The following is a 20,222-nucleotide window of genomic DNA, read 5'->3' as shown; positions in this document are numbered from 1 at the left end:
AACCTTAAAATGTGTAAAAATTACATTCAATTGCCATTTGAAAACTTAATTAAGATTAATTAATTAATTAATGAATTAAAAAATATAATTAATTAAAAACGAAAATTGGGGACACATAAAATAAAATAAATTGTAGAAAAAAAAATCTAATAGAATCAAAACTAATTCGTACTTCAAAAAAAAATCAACAGCTAAGATTTAGAAAATCTAATCAATATAATCTATATAACCACAAATTTTATCAAAAAAAATTTCCAGCACAGTTTAAAATCTTTACCAAAAATCTAATAAAATCTTATTATATAAAGCTTGGTTCTCAAAGTTAGTAACTCACCAGATCATGTTAGTTTTAACGATCAGAGATCAAAGTTAAAAACTCACAAGATCGTGCATGTGTCAATTTTAACGATTAAATATCCAAGTTTGTAACTCATCATATCGTGAATGTGTCAATTTTAACGATCAGAAATCACATATCAAGGTTAGTAACTTATCAGAGCGTGACACATATTAATTTTAACGATCAGAAATCACAGTTTTCAAACTTTGTAAAACAATGCATAAGATAATTGTAATCTTATTATATTAAAAAATACTTTGTTAATCCTAAAAGGAAAAGGATTGTAAATACACCTCTCTATATAAGCAAAGAGATGATGACATATTTTTCACCAAACAAGATAATTTCGACTAGCTTTATTTTTTTTGGTAAAATTTTCTTCTTGGTTTCTTATTAACCTTTTGTTTGACACATCGTTGTTCTTGAACAAGTCTCGAAGGTAATTTGTTTGTTGTCTAATCGAAGCAACTATAAAAAGATTCCTACATATTACCACATGTTTTCGTCGTTGTTTCTTTGAATTTTGTTTCGTTTCTCAATTTCATAATGCATACTACGCAATATTTGACTTTGAAGTGTTAACAAATTTTTTTTATGCATAATAACTAAGGTTTTTGGGATTAACAAATTTCTCACGGTATTATTATTATGTTTATTAATTTGCAGGACATGTAGCATAAAAAAAAGATGAATAGACAAATGCAAGATAACAACAGAGATTATATAACACTAGATTAACTAAACAGAAAGCGTTCTTATCGTCGAATGATAGTACTTCTTACAAGAAAGTGGGAAGCAAGAAATTTTAAAAAAACAATGAGCTCATTGGGATAAATTTTCTCATAAAATAGAAAAAGGATTAGGGAAAATATAAAGAAATTTATTAATTCAAAAAAATGTAAATACTCACTTCTATATAAACATAGATCGTCTCATATTATTCATCTAACAAAATAATTTATTCAAAAATATTACTTTCAACTTTGTTCTATTGGTCAAACTTTTTTAACGGGAAGACAACTTTTCCTAATTTTTTTAAACCAAAATATACTCATACTTTCTATTTTTCAGTTTGGAATAGGTAAGATTAATATGTTGACCCAAAAAAAATGAAAGATTAATATATGCATATTTTTTTCTAATACTGTATTTTAAAATTTATTGTAGTAGTTTTAGATTGTTTTATTTAATTTATATTTTCATCTTTGAATTATTTGAGATTCATATATTACCGTGCTTATAATTTTCTATTATTTCATTAATTATATCAAATTAATTTTCTTCTAATTTCTCAACCTTGATTGGTTGGTAATAGACCATTTTTTTTGTGAAAACATAATTGTTACCATTCGTTCAATTTCAAAAAGAGATAAAGAGGAGAAGGTCATCGACCTAATGATTGGATAAAATAGGCTAATCAAACACAATCCTACAACAAACATAGATAGATTGGAAAAACATAAATCGTTGTTGATAGATCCATAGGAGCTTGAAGACAGATGCTACATCATGGTGTGTCAAAAAAAACTTCAATGAATACATTGAGAAATGTAACATTAGTTACTATCAAAAGATTTTGTGACGTTGGAAAAAAGTCTTTAGTTTCATTGGTTGCTGGAGTAAGCCACTTTGAGATAGCTAAAAGACGTGAGCATGTTCTCTCCACACATGAGGAGGGCAGAGCCGAGTCTATGGTGGAGGAGGTTGGACGCAAGGTTATCTTCCCAAGAAAGGAAGGTGGGAGAGGTTGGACGCAAAGTTATCTCCCCAATGGAGGAAGGTGGAGTGAAGGTTCTCTCCATGGTGGAGGAGGTTGGACGCAAGGTTCTCTCCATAAGGGAGGAGGGCAGAACTGAGGTTCTCTTTATTGTTAGTCATACACTATTGTGATGTAATTTATTTTTTATTTAAAATGTTTTTTGAGCCAACAATTTTAGTGATTAAAGAAATTATACAAAAGTGAACGTAAAGAGATAATAATTGGCTTAATTTGTTCATATAGACATTTTCTAGATGGTGGTAAATAATATGTTTGTAACATACAATATATTTAGGTGTAAAAAATACACTTTTAATGGTAACATACATAAAAGATATTTATATGGATATAAATCAGTTTATTGTAGCAAATTTTTTTTATATAAATAATATACAATAAATTTTAATATATTTTTAATAAATTTTATTTTATTAACAAAATTTTAAACCCGCACATCGGGTGGGTCCATATCTAGTAAAATATATAACACAGTTCCGTGTAATGGTTTAGATTTTAAAAATTAATAAATAAAAAAATAAAAGATATAGATATAGTATCTTAACTATTTTTTAAGAATATATTTTTTTTTTCTTTTAGTCACCATTCTTTAAAAAAATAAAACTAATTTGAGATTTAAATATATTCAATGCTTAAAGGTGCTTATTACAAACAAGTAAAGGAAGCCATAAAAAAACAATGAATGTTGTTTTCAAAGAGGTTTTTCAAAACCTTCGCTAGCTATATTTAGTTGGTCTTTTTACATGTTAGTTATATATTTTTACTTACTTCACAACTTTATCGAGAATTCGTTTACCTGACAAATGTTTAAACAATTTTATTCATTACATGCAAATGTTTTATTGGCAGGTTTTCAATAAAAATTTTAAAATACAAAAAAATTTAATATAAGCAAACCAAATTTTTAATCACAAACATTATAAATAACATAATAACAAAATAAGTTATTACAAATTTTCATCAAAAAAAAGTTCAGCCCGCGGTTTTCCGCGGGTTAGTACCTAGTATATTGTAAATGATGTGATGATGTATAGGTCAAAGAAGAAATGAGGTGAAAACTTATTCAAAATGAAACTTCGAATCGATCATGTATTTATTACTATTTCGTGTGGAGCTCACTGTTACTATGCATACATAGTCATTTATCTTTTATTTTTTATATAAACGATCAAATTCGATCATTGTAAAACACAAAAACATTGCAAACTTCAATTATAAAAAAGTTAGAATTCTCTCTCGTATCTCTCTTTATTTACTATCTTAATCCTTCTGCGGGTATAAATTTCTCTCAATTATTTCTATTTATATTCACTACAAAATCAAACATTTTTTAGAACAATACCAAAGATATTGGATGGATTTTTGTCTACAATAGACATTAGATCCGATTAGGAATGTATATAAAACTGTACAGAAAAGCTGTAAATTGATGTTGTAAGATGTTATGGAATAGTGCGAAACTATAAAAAAGAGTTGTACATTCAAACTGTACAAAAAGCTGAATTTTTTTTTTAATAAAGTTTTTAATAACGCTTTTGTGATTGGTAAAAATTCAAAGTTGTACACTTGTAAAGCTTTGTTTATGTTCACCAATCAAACTCATTAATTCATTTGGGTGTCTGCACAAGGAAAAAAAAATCATTTGGGTATGAAAAGCCTTCAACTTCGTGTATCCCCCTTCATATAAAGTTTTAGTCGCTACTTTAGGCAATGAGATCCTTTATTTCTCTTTTTTTTTTTTTTGAACAAAATTTTTTCTCTCTCTTTATCATGTTGCATCTGAGACAGATTACAAGGAGTTAACCAATTGATTCTCCAATGGAAAAAACCCATCCTTTTCTAGCTTGAATTGATGAACTTATTTTGCTGTAAAAAAAAGGAAAGATATGATTGTATTTAAATTTTTGAAAGTGTTTGTGAATTATACATAATAAAGAAATTAACTGTTATTGATATAATAGAAATCAATTTATATAACTATGTTTAATTATATATAAGGTATGAGATCCAAGAGCAACTGATATAATAGTGGAATACCATAACTCCTAAAATGTTAATGCTAAAATTTAGAGTTTTTAAACAAATCTACCGCATTTAAAAATCTTTCTTATGGCTTCTACCACATTTGATCACTTATTTCACACAATACCAGAAGCCAAAAGGAGAAAGACGAAAATAAACCTTCTCATATTTGTTTCATTTTTTTTTAAAACGAGACATCTTCTTTTCTTTTGTTCTTTTTTCTTTTTTTTTTGTTTGTCCCCACATCATCCATCGAATCTGGGTAAAATTCTGGCTGCTTTGAATTAAGAATTTGGATAAAAATCAGTAGTGATATGTGAGGACAATTTAATGACATCTCATCTCTTGTTTTTTTTTTGTCGAGTTTTATTCCGGAAGTAGGTCAAAACAAAACTAAATTTCTCATCCAATCTCCTTATGTTCCTCTACTCCCTTTAGTTTCAGCAACCATATTTAAGTTACAAAAACTATTTTTAATTATGTTCACGAAGATCCGAAAGGATACTAGTTTCTAGTCTATAGACAATCAATATAAAAACTTGGACACATACTTTTGTCCATATTTACAACAAGAGGAACTTGTCTACTGACATTTAACAAATTGACCTTGTCAACAAGTCTTGTAATGCAACTTGTCCACATACTTAACTTGTCTACAGAACGAAATAACTTGTAGACACTATACACACCCCATCAATAGACACAGTTACTTAATGTCTCAAACGTGGACAACTTATGTTAAGGATAACAGTAATTTGTCTACATACTTTAACAAATGTCTATTGTCTACATACATTCTCAACAACCTTTTGATAAACTACTTATAAGTCATTAACTAAAGCAAATTGTCTACTGATTTTGAGAGAACAAAGTTTATATGGTTCGTAAGAAGATCGATGTTGTTGACAAAGAACTCAAACATTAAGTCTTAACAATGGAAAACATATCATTCTATCATGGCCAACAAAGGAGAAGTAATATGTGGACAAGTTTTATCTTCGTTGATGATGTTGTCTACCAATTCTGGAAATTGTGGACAACAATATACAACAATACATGTTAAAATGTTGTCCTCTATCAAATTATAAATAAAATCATTTCTAGATTATAATCTAAATATATTATATAAAAAGTAATTATTATAATCTATGTCCGAATAAGTCCGATATCGTATTCATGGAGATGGGTCGGCAATTGTTTTTCTCGAACCTTGGTCGTATGCAAATCCCCTAGTACCACATCTTTTAATCTAAGCTTTTGGCTATTTGGATGGTTGTTTATAGATACTAGATATGTAAATGAATGGAAGGTTATCAGCATTATGATCTCCTCCCTACGGAGTGGAGATTACCGAAATCTCTTCATCCTTGTACCCATGTGTCCTTCAAATATCGAACCTGGCTTATCAGCAACACCAAGGAAAATTATCATGAAAGTAAGAGGCTGGCAAATCATGGCATTATGATCCCGCCTCCTTTGAGCGGTGATCACCGGAGATTCTCCACCTCTCAAGACTTGCTCCTATCCTCTGTCCCATTATCCTTATCTTGCTTTGTCCTGGCAAACCATGAGGTATATGACAGCTTATCAACATCACATGAATCAGTTCTGATTGTGACTATTCCAAATCTCTCCAACTTGCTCGTGGAAGTGTCTATGACACACCATGAGATTGCGTGTGGCTTGTTGCTCGTTTGCTTCAGTCTCCAATCCTCTATGGCCTATCAAACCTTTACTATTGTATGCCCATTAAAGTTTATTGTCACCCTTTTAATGCTTATTGTAACCTTTGCTATGCTTGAAGCTCTTGTGCACTCTGCCTTTGAGGCTTTCTTTGAATGAAAAATCAAGGCTTGTTTGACAAAAAAAAGAGAATGTTATATTAGTAAATGTACTACCATTTTATTAAGTAGGGGATCAAGTTAGACTAGTGGTTGGATTTAGGTTAACTGAAAACGGAACATAATTTTAGTTCCCTTTGAAAGAAAAGTTATTAAAGAGTAGTCTCGGTGGTGCACAAAAAAGGAAAACAAGAATAGTCTCGGTTCTACAAGGATGCATGGGTCTATATTCAGATGTCTTTGTCCAAACCAAAAATGAATTCTCACAAAAGATTCATCCATATTTGGAAGATTTTTTTTTTTATTTTTTTTATTTTATTTTATGTCAACCTAACATTAATTAAAAAATAACTCTAAGATTGGTAGCCTAAACCGGAGGATAAAAGTTTATAAATAGAATATCTGACACCAACAATTTAGAGGAACGAGCTAAGCAATCCGTCTTTAATAAGAGAGTAAAAAGGGCCAATGAATCACTAAGTTCCTAGAGCTCATCAAGAAGCGTAGAAAAAGCCGGTCACTCTTCAAGGGTTTGCACCATTGTGACTAACTCAGAATAATCCGTCTCGAACCTCTGACAATCAATTCATCTAGATAGAATGCACTGCATGGCCCATAACAAAACTTCTAGCTCCGAGTGAAGAGGGGAAGGACTTATACTTTGACATCTTGCTCCTAACACTAAGGTCTGGCCCTCACTATTACGACTCCACCATCTCAGACCTGAACTAGAATATGATGTTTTCCAAGATCCATCAATTTGACAACGAACTATGGACCCCGGGGTGTCTAAGGGTTCTAGAGAACCAGGGACAGTCCTCGAGACTAGTTGGGCCTCCTCCCACAATAATTGTTCACCTAAAGCTTGATTAGTAATATCTAATAGCTGCACTACAAGAAAAATGCTTATTAATAGCACATTAGGATAGCACTATTTTCGTAACTGGTATAAATGATAGATTTTTGATTTTGGTTAGTATTAATAGCAGTAGGAAAAAGCTATGATAAAAATTCATTAAAATGTAAACCTAAAATCATTTATTTTGTCTATACTAAAAAGAAAAACTTCACTTGAGCCTTGTTCGTATCTAAAAGTTTTAATTACCCCTATATTCTTTTCCCTTCTCTATACGATGAACAAGAAAAAAAAAATCCCCAAACTGAAATCTAGGTCTTCAGTCTTCTCGACTCCACCACAGACTCCACCGCGAAGCTCGTCGCCGGCCTCATTTCGCATCCATTATGTCAACTCCGAGCCTAAGACTGAAGACGCCAATGGAGACAACACCAATCAGGACAAAGATCGAGACTGAGATTGAGATGGGGACCGAGTACGTGACCGCGACTGGGAGAATGATAGGGGTGAGATCGAGATTGCGATAGGAATAGAGACAGAGAGAGAGAGAGAGAGACCGTGAGCGTGAATGCGTAGGTTCGGATTTTGTGAAACAATCAAGAGTTTTATGTTCTTCTTATTCGTCCAAGTGCACCCACCAGGTGTTTGCTTTTATTCCTTACTCACAATTTAAAATTTTAATTAATCGAGCTTAAAAATTTCTTAGCTTTGGATGTTTGTCTGAATTTAAGATTGTTCTGTTCTTTTGGTTATTAATCGAGCTTGGATGTTAGTCTAAATTGAAGGTTGGATGCTAGTTTGAAATGAAGGTTGTTCTGTTCTTCAATTCTTCTTTTCTATTTAGTTCTTTTGAAGAGGACTTTGAAACTTTGTTATTTGGTTTTCCTAATCCGTTCTCCTGTTACTGTGCTATGTTGGGGGTAACTATTAGATTGTGTATCCATAAAACCCTGAGGTATTTTTGATGAGTTGGTTGCAGATTGGTTCTACTACGATTGAAGTAAAGACAAAAGAGGGAGATGTTCTTGCAATCATGAAGCGTAAGGAGATAATAAGAAGGTTTGAGAACTAAGTCTTTTTGTGAATTTTTTGTTTATCATTTTCATGTTTGGATGTTCTCTAAACATTTTGAATCTCATATAAGAAAGAAGAAGGCTGTTCACAAGACCATTACAACCGATGACAAGTTTTGTTGTCCCTTCTTTCGATCTCCCTTGCTCAAACTTTGTTTTCGTTGAGCTGTTGTTTTTATTCTCATTTTTTTGTGTAGAAAGGAGATAAGAGAGCCAGTCAGCCAGAAATTCTAGGCCACAAGGTTAGATTTTTCGCTGTTATATTGTGTTACTGTTACTAAACAAGACCTTGACACTTTTGGTTACAGAGTCCACTTCCTACCAATTTGTATTGCTGCATTTGGTCTGACATTTACTTGAATGTGCAAGTTTCTAAAATACTTTCATGACTAGCAATTCATCTAGTGTCTTGTCTTTTTTTCTGTCCATTACTAGTTTTCTCTGTGAGTCTTTCTCTCTTTGCCTCTATGATCTAGTTCTTAAACTATATGTTTTTTTTTACCTTCGTGTGATTCTTGTCTCTTGAAATCTGTTATAGTGTCTCATTCTCTTATTCATTTGTGTTTTGGTTATAGGCTGAAAAAACAGATGATAAAGTTATATCCTTACTTTTAGACTTCAACTTATGTGCTTTGTGTGAGAGCTTGCTTATAAACACTTATAATCTTTCTTGTTTGTGCAGTGTGTGACTGTTTGGAGTTTCCAACATGAATAAAGAGTCTGGCGCCTGAGCAGAGGTAACAGAAGAAATTATTTTCAATAAAACCCTCCTGCAGAGATTGTGGAATGGCCTGAATCTGGTGACAAGCCCATACAGAGGTAATTATATATATCTTATTACCTTTCCATTAGTGGATGTTGCATGTTTAGTTGGATGTTACCCCATCTATTATCATTCTTATTTGCACCATTGTATGGATAAGCTGTGATAGCTGTTTAAGAAGGGTGAATGCTTTGTTTTGATTATCAGAATGGTGAATGCTTTGTTTATCTGATTCTCTACTTGTCTTATAGAAAACCTTAATGTTGATTCTACTCATCCATAAGTCTCTCATATTTGAGTTTGAGCTAAAATGTCTTTATTCTATCTGTCAATGTTTTGGATTCGTGAATATCTTTCTTTACTTTACCACAAAAGCACCTTAGTATTGTGGATACACATGATTACAGGGAATATGGATGGGAATGCTAACCGGAACAGTTCTTCAGACATGTGTACTGCTTTTGATGGGAAGGCGAAATAGATAGAGGAGAAGAGACGGAAGATATCGCAAGTTTGTCTCAATCCTTATAAGTTTTAATGTTAGCTTTTTTGGATAAAACTTGGCAGCATAGTACAAGACTTGTATGATATGTAAGACTTGTTTAAATTAATGTTATGTATGTTGATGATATTTATGAAATAATTTTTTTTTATATCAATCCATTTAAATAAGTCTGCAAAACTGGGGTCAAATATATAAATTATAAAAATCAAATTAAAATTTAAATTTCTCCATATAACAAAATAAAAATGCTATGACATAATATAAAATGGCACAAAATATGTGTTACGGAAAACTATATTATATCATTTGATTAGTGCTATAAAAGAATGACATATAATAGCACATGTCAAAAACGCTATAATAGAGGTGATACCTAAGATAGCTGCCGATAACATAGCATTTATGAAAACGCTATTAAACACATACGATAGCATTTATCATGTGCTATGAATATTGATTTTTCTTGTAGTGCTGGATCCCTTGAAACACTTTGTTATTCCTATCCTACCATATGAACTAGATAATCCAGGGAATTGAATGATGAGTTTCTCCTACAACCAATCAGGAACTCCCGCTCCCATAAATAAAGTCCAAATTTGAATATACCGACTTGTATCAGAAGCTCCCTGGAGAAACTAATGAGGAAGTTTATATTCGGTTTAATCGAATTTTGAAGTTGAACAGTATAAGTAGATCAAATTACAATAAACCTTATAAATATTCTAAATTGATACAAACATTAATATTAACAAAACTTGAAGTTGATTTACTCACAAATTTAATTTTGAAAAAAAAATTATGTTGCAATTTTCCTTACTAAGTTAGGAAATATTATCTTCTGTAAAAAATACAACTTACCATTTCACTGGCAAAATAATGCATAGTATCATGCATAATTATAAAATCTTTTTTTTTTAGTTTCTATAGATTATAGAATAACATAACGCTTTAGCCTTTATGTAAAATATAAAGTGATATATTATAAATCAAATGTACACATTCAACTTATCAAAATCTGCGTAAATCAAATTTCAGATAATAGTAATAAATTAATTGACAAATACGATAGGTAACAATCCAACTCATATTCTTAGTATACATATTAAAAAATTATATTGTAGTCCTGAATTAGATTGAAAATTTTGAAATAAAATAAAATATCAAAAAAAAAAATGATCAGAAGCTTTTGTTCATTTAAATTCTAACATATATAGATAGTTTCAGCGTTTGTCAAAAAAAATATAGATAGTTTCAGCAATTGTAAAACTATACTAAATCAATTGTATAACATGGAAGTATGGTATGCATGTTAGAAATTTCACAAAAGTCAAGAGAAATACCACTAAACTAAATAATTGTTTCAAAAGTACCATAAAAAAAAGACTAAAAGAAAAATACTGAAAATGAATTTTAAGAGTTTATAACTTTAAATGTTTAAATTTGAGTCTACAATTTTTGGGTTATGCTTTAGTTTTTAGGGTTTAAAATTTAGATTTTAGTGTTTGAGCTTAGCTATAAAATTTTAAAATTTAGTTTTAGTTTATTTTTTTGTATTTTCAAAAAGAATATATTTATTAGTGTTTTAAAATATAAAATTAATAAGAATATTTTTAAAATTTAGTTTATTGGTTTGTATAAGGACTGTCCCAACAATTAGTGGTTATTTTATTTTAACATGAAAAGCGTGGATAATAATCTATTCAACCATATATAAGACTTTTAAAAGAAAATTTGGTACGATTGCCTTTGGGAATCTAAAGAGGTCAAATATAAAATTATTGATCATTGCTTGTTAGGTCAAATGTCTACAATTACTGGTGTTCAGATGATTGGATACCTCCAAGTTTATCTTTTCATTTTATTTTATTTTTACATCAAAAACCTCTATATTTTATTAAGCTGTTTAAAAGATGATTGTCTCATGAGCCAACCAAGTTTTTTTTTATTATTATTATTATTATTATTATTATTATTATTATTATTATTATTATTATTATTATTATTATTATTATTATTATTATTATTATTATTATTATTATTATTATTATTATTATTATTATTATTATTATTATTATTATTATTATTATTATTATTATTATTATTATTATTATTATTATTATTATTATTATTATTATTATTATTATTATTATTATTATTATTATTATTATTATTATTATTATTATTATTATTATTATTATTATTATTATTATTATTATTATTATTATTATTATTATTATTATTATTATTATTATTATTATTATTATTATTATTATTATTATTATTATTATTATTATTATTATTATTATTATTATTATTATTATTATTATTATTATTATTATTATTATTATTATTATTATTATTATTATTATTATTATTATTATTATTATTATTATTATTATTATTATTATTATTATTATTATTATTATTATTATTATTATCATTACTAGGACTCAGACCTCCGCGATGTCGCAGGGGAAATATTTCAGAAAAAAATAAATTTAAATTATGTATTATGAAATCAGTTGAAAGTAAACAAATAGTTTTAAAGTATGTGTTACAAATAAAGCTAAAGTTATTAAAAAAGGAAAAAATATTAGGTAGGTTTAAATATATAAATACTATATATAAATTGTTTAAATTATTAGAAATATAAGATAATTTATGAAGAATTATTATAAAGAGCTACAATCATCATAACAATTATTAATATTTATATTACCAGTAAAAAAAGCTACTCCTTCCGTTTCAAAATATAAAATGTTTTAAGTGAAAGCACGCAGATTAAAAAATAACCACTTTAAAAAAGTTCAATCAATTATAAACAAGACTGCATAATAAAAATATTAAACTAATGTCAAAGTAACATAGAAACTTGAAAACATCTTATATTATGAAACATAAAAATTCTCTACAACATCCTATATTATGAAACGGAGGGAGTATTATAATTAAGTGATTCTAACTGAGAATATTGAACTAATGGTTGTAATGAGTAAATGCAATTTTCTAGTAAATAATTATAATTATAAAATATATTTAATAATGAATGATAATGTATCAATAAAAAATTATAAAATATACTTAAAATGAGTGAAAATATATCAACAAAAAATAAAAATAAAAATAGACAACTTTTAAATAAAAAAATATTAATATTAAAATAGTTTTTTTAAAAAGTTACGATAAATAGACGTAACTGTAAATTATATATTAAGTTGTATTAAATTTCTATATTGCTATAATCATTTCTATTGTTTTGTTATATTATAGAATAATGTTAAATATTGGATATAAATATTCAAATTATTTAGATTTAACATAAAACATAAAATTTGTTTCAACGAACAATGATTTCCTAGTTATTGATGAAGAGACCAATATATAGAGAGTTCAGAAGACATGATTATATAAATAGACACACCTACTATAACGAAAAGTTGTGATGAAAAATATGAATAAAATATGGTGAAAAGACACAACTCCTCAGTGAATAGATGTAACCGTATAAAGCTTTTTAAAAATATATAAAAACAATTATTTTACGAAAATGTATATCATGAAAAGTCGCAATTGTTGTTCACATTTATTCATATTTTTGTTATTATATGTTAAAAAGAAAGTTTAAAATTTTCCCAATAAAAAAACAAATTTATATTAAAGACATGTATATTTTAAACTAAAACAAAAGTTTGAAATTATTATAAAAGAAGAACAAAATATATAGGTTTCTAAAGATGTGAACATTTGAATAGATAAAATTTCTAAAAATGTGAACATTTGAATAGATACAATTGTTCGTAAAGTCACAACTCTACGTTTAATAGATGCAACTTTCTAAAAAGACGCAACCGTATAAAAATTTTGATAAAAATAATAAAAATAATATTTTTTAATGAAAAGTTGCGATGAAAATATACGAATATTCAAATAAATACAACTCTACAATAAATAGTTGCAACTTTACAATATAAACTGTTACCATGAACAATCGCAACTTTTCGTAAACACACAATTAATTTTTTTTAGAGATTTTTTTGAAAAATTATCTAAAAAGTAAGATTGAAAAAACACAACTTTTGGTGGCATTTATTCGGATTGTTATTTTTTTAATGAAAAGTCGCAATGAAAAGATATGAATATTCGAATAAATACAACTCTACAATGAATAGTTGCAACTTTACAAAAAAAAAACTATTACAATGATCAATCGCAACTTTTCGTAAACACATAATGAAATTTTTTTACAGATTTTTTTGAAAAATTATCTAAAAAGTACGATTCAAAAAACACAACTTTTGGTGGCATTTATTCGGACTGCTATTATATATAAATTATTATTATTATTATTATTATTATTATTATTATTATTATTATTATTATTATTATTATTATTATTATTATTATTATTATTATTATTATTATTATTATTATTATTATTATTATTATTATTATTATTATTATTATTATTATTATTATTATTATTATTATTATTATTATTATTATTATTATTATTATTATTATTATTATTATTATTATTATTATTATTATTATTATTATTATTATTATTATTATTATTATTATTATTATTATTATTATTATTATTATTATTATTATTATTATTATTATTATTATTATTACGCCCGTGAACATTGTGGATGGGTTGGCTGTCGATCGACACCACTAAGGATGTCGGTCGACACCATCAGTCCGATTAAGGTTTGGGTTAATTCTAATTTTCAATTGTTTAGTGCGGTTAGTGGAATAATTTTGGAGGCTGTATTTAAGCATAAATTCGACGCCCTAGGGGTTTTTCTTCAGCCGTTCTCGTTCCAGAGAGAAAAGAAAGAGAGAAAAAGCTTCCCAGTGACTTCTTGTGAACTCTGTGAGGTTCCTTGCTTGTTTTTGAGAGATCTGTGCTGGGGGCTGGAGATCTAAGGCTAAGGACGTGGAAGGAGCTTGTTGTGGTGTTTTTCTGGTTGTGGGTTGGTCGATTTTCTCTATTTGGCAAAGGTGAGTGCATGACAATGGCTTATCTAAACTAAGATTTCTATTTCTATGACTTGTGTATTGTGTGATTGTTTCCTTTGAGTTCCTTGTGAGTTTTCGTGGCTCTTATGGCTGGTTTATGCTTCTGAGGATGCGTGGATAGAATGGGAGAAGTTTGGAGGCAAGATTCGGAATTTCTGTTTGAAGGGCTGGTGTCGGTCGACACCAACGCGAAGACGGCTCGAGGACTTTGGCGAGTGTCGGTCGACACTGCTAGGGTTTCATGGGTGTCGAGCAGGGTGGCGGTCGACACCAGTTGTGGTGTCGGTCGACACCTTTCTGCAGCGGCGGTTTATGTCATGATGCTTTGTGTATTGTCTGGTTTGTTTAATTGTTTGTTGATTGCGGCATGAGATATTTTATTGCTTGTGTGTATAGCCCAATAAATGGAAGGATTGCCTCACTAAGTATATCTGGTAATACTTACGCCTCTCTTTTGTGTTGTGCCGAAGGTAAATGCAAAGTGTGATCGTGGAATCAAGGTTATGAGAGGAGGATGTTCTAGAGGCTTAGTTGTTTGCTCTATCTCTTTGATAGGATGCTAGAGCGGAACTTAGTGGTCTAGAATGGTTGTTAGAATTAGGATTACTGGTTTTATGACTTGTTCTGTTTTGGATTATTGCTGGAATTGGTTTCATGTTATTCATTATTCGTTATTAGTTTATTGGATTGGTTCATGTGTTATCTGCTGTTGTTAATGATTGGGGGATTAGGTTGTTAGTGAGTATGAGATTATTAGATATTAGGATATATAAATAAAAAAACGGGTCGGGTTGTTTCAATTATTATTATTATTATTATTATTATTATTATTTTTTGACAACAAAAATCAGCTCATATTATTATTATTATTATTATTATTATTATTATTATTATTATTATTATTAGTATTATTATTATTAGTTCAAAATTTCTTCAAATAAATGCAAGTCAATACCGCAATCTCAAAAGTCATCCGCAGTTTAATTCTCAGACATGTATAAAAGGTTTTTTTTTATTTTTGCATAAAACTCTTTGAAAAATACCAGATGCGAAAATATGATAATTTTCAAATGTGTCTCAAATTGAGATTCATTTAAGTCATGTGACCCATGTCAATAACAGCTTAGGGATCTGAATCTTGCCCGGGGTGCCTTTTGATTGAGGAAATACCTCCGCCGGCATCGACAAACATTGGTGAAATGGGAGCTTTACAGGTGATGTATAATCTTTAATCTTGTGATAATCTAACGACATAGATGGTTTCTTTGTTCATGATTCTTCTCAGTTTGTTTGTTGATTCAAAATCGAAAACCAACTCGAATACTTCTTTGCCGAACACTTTTTCCATACTTCTTGTTTTTTTTTTTTTTTTTTTTTTTTTTTTTNGCTTCATATTGAATTAGTTTTTGGTTTCAGGTCTCTATTTAATATATCGCGGACTTTGTAATTCCAAAAACTAGTGATTTTAAATTTTTAATCCGTTAGTTTTGTATCCTTTAATGTTTGAATATCAACCTAAATGAATAGACTATTTAAAAGCCCCAAGACAATCTATTTTAACACAAATGAATTTGTCTTTCACTATTAAATGGTTTATGGGTCCACCTGTACGGTCTTTCTCATTCGAACTCGGTTTAAAAAAATCGTGACACTCGCCTAGTAGATATTGATTTATAGATTAGACTTATCGATATCAACGTCCCACATTGTTTATGTAACGCCCAAGAACCAAAACTGTGAAGTTTTGGTATGGGTCGACCACATTGGTTGATTTGGTGATTAATTCCTTTCTTTGTTTTCTGTTTTTCTTGATCCTTGTGGCCTTGTATGGTTGTTGTGGGAGTCATGGTGGAGTTGGTGGCCTTGGGAGCCGAGATCTTTCGAGGAGAGTCGACTAGAATCAATGATAGGGCATTGGTGATAGTTTGCGAGTTGTCGAACGAGAGTGTCGGTCGACACCAGGTAGATATTGGTTAACATTGGTGGTGTCCGTTGACACTGGTGGTGTCGGGTGCGAGTATCGGTCGACACCAGTTCTCATGCGGTTGATGTGTTATTTTGGTTGCCTGATTTGCTTTTATTGTTTGTGTTTGTCTTTGGCTTGTGTGTATAGCTCAGTAGATAGGAGGATCGTCTCACTGAGTATTTGTGATAATACTCACGCATCTTAATTGTTTTTTGTGGTGCAGGTAAAGACAATGTGTGATTGTAGAATCAAAGCGATGAAGAAGACGGTGTTCTAGGGACTCGTTGGATCCCTTGGCAAAAAATCTGAATCTGTAAACCCAAACCGGAACCGAAACGAAAAATCCGGTTCGGTATGGATTCGGATTATGCCATTTTATATTGTTGGTCCTATATATATATTGACCTGTGGGTACTAGTTTGGTTTCAGGATTTACTCGATACCCGAACGAGTAACCCGAAAACCCAAAACATTTCACTTAAGGGGAAAGGGGGTTTAGGTTCTTTACAATTCTATTTGTGTTTGAGCTTCTTCCTCTATACTCGACTCCCTCTTTCTACTTTTTGTCACCCTTTATATGAAATCTCAAGACAAACACACGAACCTCGAAATCCTAAATAATATTTTGAAGATATTTGTAACACCCGTGTTCTTCCGGTAATAGAATTGTGATGTGTAGAGTACGCAAAGAGAGTGGATTTTAATTAATTTTTTGATTTAATTAAATCTTGGTTAGACTAAATAAACCAAAAGCCCTAATTTGTTTTTATAATTCTTGACGCTCCTTGATGTGATCTCGGGAAGCACCTTAGGATCGGAGAAGGGATGGAGTGTAACGCCCCCGAACCGTCCTATGACCACACAGGCCAACGGACAGCCATGGAACGCCACTATGGAAACTGCACCGAGGTGGTCCAGTCGAGGGACGGAAGCTGCAGACTTCCCGACCGGTCCTCCTAGCACAATTCCACCCGCAACCGAGACTACTTAGGCTTTGCAATCTCGCGGCCTGGTGCGTTCTGTTGGCCCGGACAAGGCTGGAACTAAACGAAACCACACAACTTAAATAAAAAAAATAACTTTTAACTATATTTACTTCGTAAAATAAGTTCATAAAACATTAATACGAAAATGGCGCCAGACACCTAAGGCCAAAATACAACAATTTATATTTTACAAAAACGAATTGCAAAGGCAATGCAACTCTACACCGGCTGGCCTAACGTCCTGCGCTCCCCCTAAGGCTTTCCCCACTAAGGTTACCTGCAACACAAATATGGAGTCTTGAGTGCTAACACTCAGTGAGTTCGGAAACAAGAAACCAAACCCAACCCAACCCCAGCCCCAACCCCAGCAAGCAACACACATCATGAAAGCAAAGCAAATATGAAAGCCTAAGCTAACAACATGCAATGCTAAGCTATCAACATGCAAGATAAAGCTATCAACATGCAAGCCTAAGCACAACAACTACATGCAGCACTCAAATGCAACATGCAAGACAAATGCAAGAAAAACAAGCAAGATAATATGCGAGTTAGTCAAGCAATCTCCTAGTATACTATCAAAGTATACGCATGCGGAAGCTGAAAACTTCTTCTTCATCTTCAAGGGCCCTTCGCTTCTTCACTTCGTTACTTCCCCCATGCCCGTGAACACCTATACTCACAGCCACAAAGGCACGCGAGCATAGAACATCACATGCGATGCCCTCTCAACAGGCTCTCTCGCCTACATCATCGTGTAGTACTCGGCCATAGGCTGCAATCCCGTCTCTCTGAGTCTTCGTAATCCGCACCGATTACGGCCTTGGGGAAGTCTTCTCCTGCACAACCTCAACACACAACCAAACAAACCTTCAAAGCACACAAGCTACATGCAAGCTACAAACAACAACATACAATGCACACAAGCAATCATGCACAACACACAAGCAACAAAGAAACTAGAATGAAAATCTAGAGACTAAGTGTTAAAATCTAACATGCAATGCACACAAGCAATCATGCACAACACACAAGCAACAAAGAAACTAGAATGAAAATCTAGAGACTAAGTGTTAAAATCTAACATGCAATGCACACAAGCAAACATGCAAAAAACTACCACTAACATGCAACATGCGACATCAAAGAATCTAGAAAAATATCTAGAGACTACTTGAGTTCTGATGGTTTTGCTCATGCAAACCGTGCACTAGATGGATGTCTTTAATTCCCCATCTAGTCCGATAAAAGAGAATGAACTCACACAACAACACTAACATGCGACACCAACCAACAACATGCAAGTCTAAGAATATAGAGAAATATCTAGAGACTAAGAGCTAAACATGCAATGCAATCAAGCAACATGCACAAACAAACAAGCAACGAAGAAACTAGAATGAAAATCTAGAGACTAAGTGCTAGACACAACCTCACACCCACATGCAAGGATGGAAAGAAAACGAGACTTAACTTCCTAGAAATTAATCTAGAAGAAAAGAAACGAATCTACCCTAAAACCCAACAATAATGCAAAGATTTAAACCATAAATCCTAAACAAAAACCAACAAAACCCCACCTAACATGTGCTATATCAAAAGCATCGAAACTCACCTGGACTTGGCTTGAAAGAATCGATCTAACAGCTTCTAGTCCTAGCTTGAGACGCGGAAGAGAAAAGCTTCAAAGGAAGAGCACCTTCTCCCTAGCTCTCTCTAACTCTCTAACTCTCTCTAACTTCTTATTTTCTTAAGGAGAGAGAGACAAAAACGAAAATGGCTTCACAAGGGTTCTAAGGGGGTCTATTTATAGTGGAATGGTGTGAGCTTTGGGCGGAAAATCCAGCCAATGCATGGCAAACACTTCTCTTCTCTTCTCCACTCCTTTAGGCACACACTTGGGTCATTTGTGAGCCACAAATATTGCATGATCCACACTTGTCCAATGGAATTTTCTTTGTCTCCCACCAACTCTTGCATGAATCCTTATTGGCCACTTTTTAGAAAGTAGAAATGATTATGCATCCCACTTCTAGCTTTTGTAGAGATGCCATAGAATATTCCACTTATATTTTCCCACTAACTTGCATGCTTCCTCATTGGTCAATTTTGATAAAACAAAATTTCCTAAATTTCTGGAATTTTGTCGGATCGGCTGGTCGTCGGTCATCTCTCGGTGACACTCGATCCGTCTCGGCACTCTCGACAACTCTCTCGGACATTCTTGGCAACTCTCGGATATCCTCGGCAACTCTCGGACATCCTCGGCAATTCTCGGCAACTATCGGACATCCTTGGCAATCCTCGGCAACTCTCGGACATCCTCGGCAATCCTCGGCAATCCTCGGCAATTATCGGACTACTCTCGGACGCCTTGGTTGGCTCTCGGATAACTCTCTCGATCCTCTCCGGACTTCTCCCGATCCTCTCGGACATTACCCGGACGCCTCGGTACGTCTCCTCGGACACTACCGGTCACTTTGGTCTGCTCTTGGGCACTGCTCGGACGTCTCGGACCGTACTCTTCGGACACCTCCGTCCCTTCCGGTACTCTCGGTACTTCCTGCGTTCGCATTTTTCCGCGTAACCTGACGACTCCCGATCAGTCTTACGGTCTTCGCCGTACATCCGGTCACTCCATCTTGGCTCGGCCATCTTCCGGTTTACGAATTTTTCCTTGGACTTTCCTTCAGGAATCTTTCTGCTCTCCTTGCTGGCTTCCTTTCTTGGTCCTTTGGCCTTGAGTTTTTATTTTGAAATTTACCTCATGATGAGGGTCATTACATGGACTCCTCTCATGTACAGACATAAACTCTAATGGATTGGATGGACGAAGGAACTCTCGGACGGACTGTCGGTTTTATAGATTGGACGGACGTTTTGCGATGACGAATGATTGGAACTCAAACTGGCCAAGGCTTCCGTGGAAGGATTGGTGAGAATGGCTGAGATTCTAGTAAGTAACTCGGCCTAGAATCTCTAGATTAGATGGAAGCGAAGCGGATGGAAACGTCTTGATAAGTAATTCGATCCGATCTGAATGCAATAGAGATGACCGAATCAAA

At 31.8% G+C, this 20,222-nt stretch overlaps 2 long non-coding RNA genes across 4 annotated transcripts; one reads left to right on the top strand and one right to left on the bottom strand.

The window, feature by feature from the left end:
* LOC104732118 lies at positions 7,030-9,324 on the top strand. 3 transcript variants are annotated; one of them, XR_002034460.1, is made up of 5 exons: positions 7,030-7,477; positions 7,816-8,022; positions 8,107-8,151; positions 8,592-8,728; positions 9,080-9,324. It is a non-coding gene; the product is annotated as an uncharacterized LOC104732118 (long non-coding RNA). The 3 variants fall into 3 exon arrangements; XR_758727.2 differs by having other exon boundaries at positions 7,036-7,477; positions 7,816-7,895; XR_002034459.1 differs by having other exon boundaries at positions 7,816-8,151.
* LOC109128078 lies at positions 17,234-18,911 on the bottom strand. Its single transcript, XR_002034522.1, has 2 exons — positions 18,773-18,911; positions 17,234-17,434 (listed from the first exon to the last, which is right to left on the bottom strand). It is a non-coding gene; the product is annotated as an uncharacterized LOC109128078 (long non-coding RNA).

Source organism: Camelina sativa, chromosome 12, assembly GCF_000633955.1.
Source record: "Camelina sativa cultivar DH55 chromosome 12, Cs, whole genome shotgun sequence".
Taxonomy (NCBI): domain Eukaryota; kingdom Viridiplantae; phylum Streptophyta; class Magnoliopsida; order Brassicales; family Brassicaceae; genus Camelina; species Camelina sativa.
Note: the sequence above shows the minus strand (reverse complement) of the source record. Positions and strands in the feature narration are given on the sequence as shown.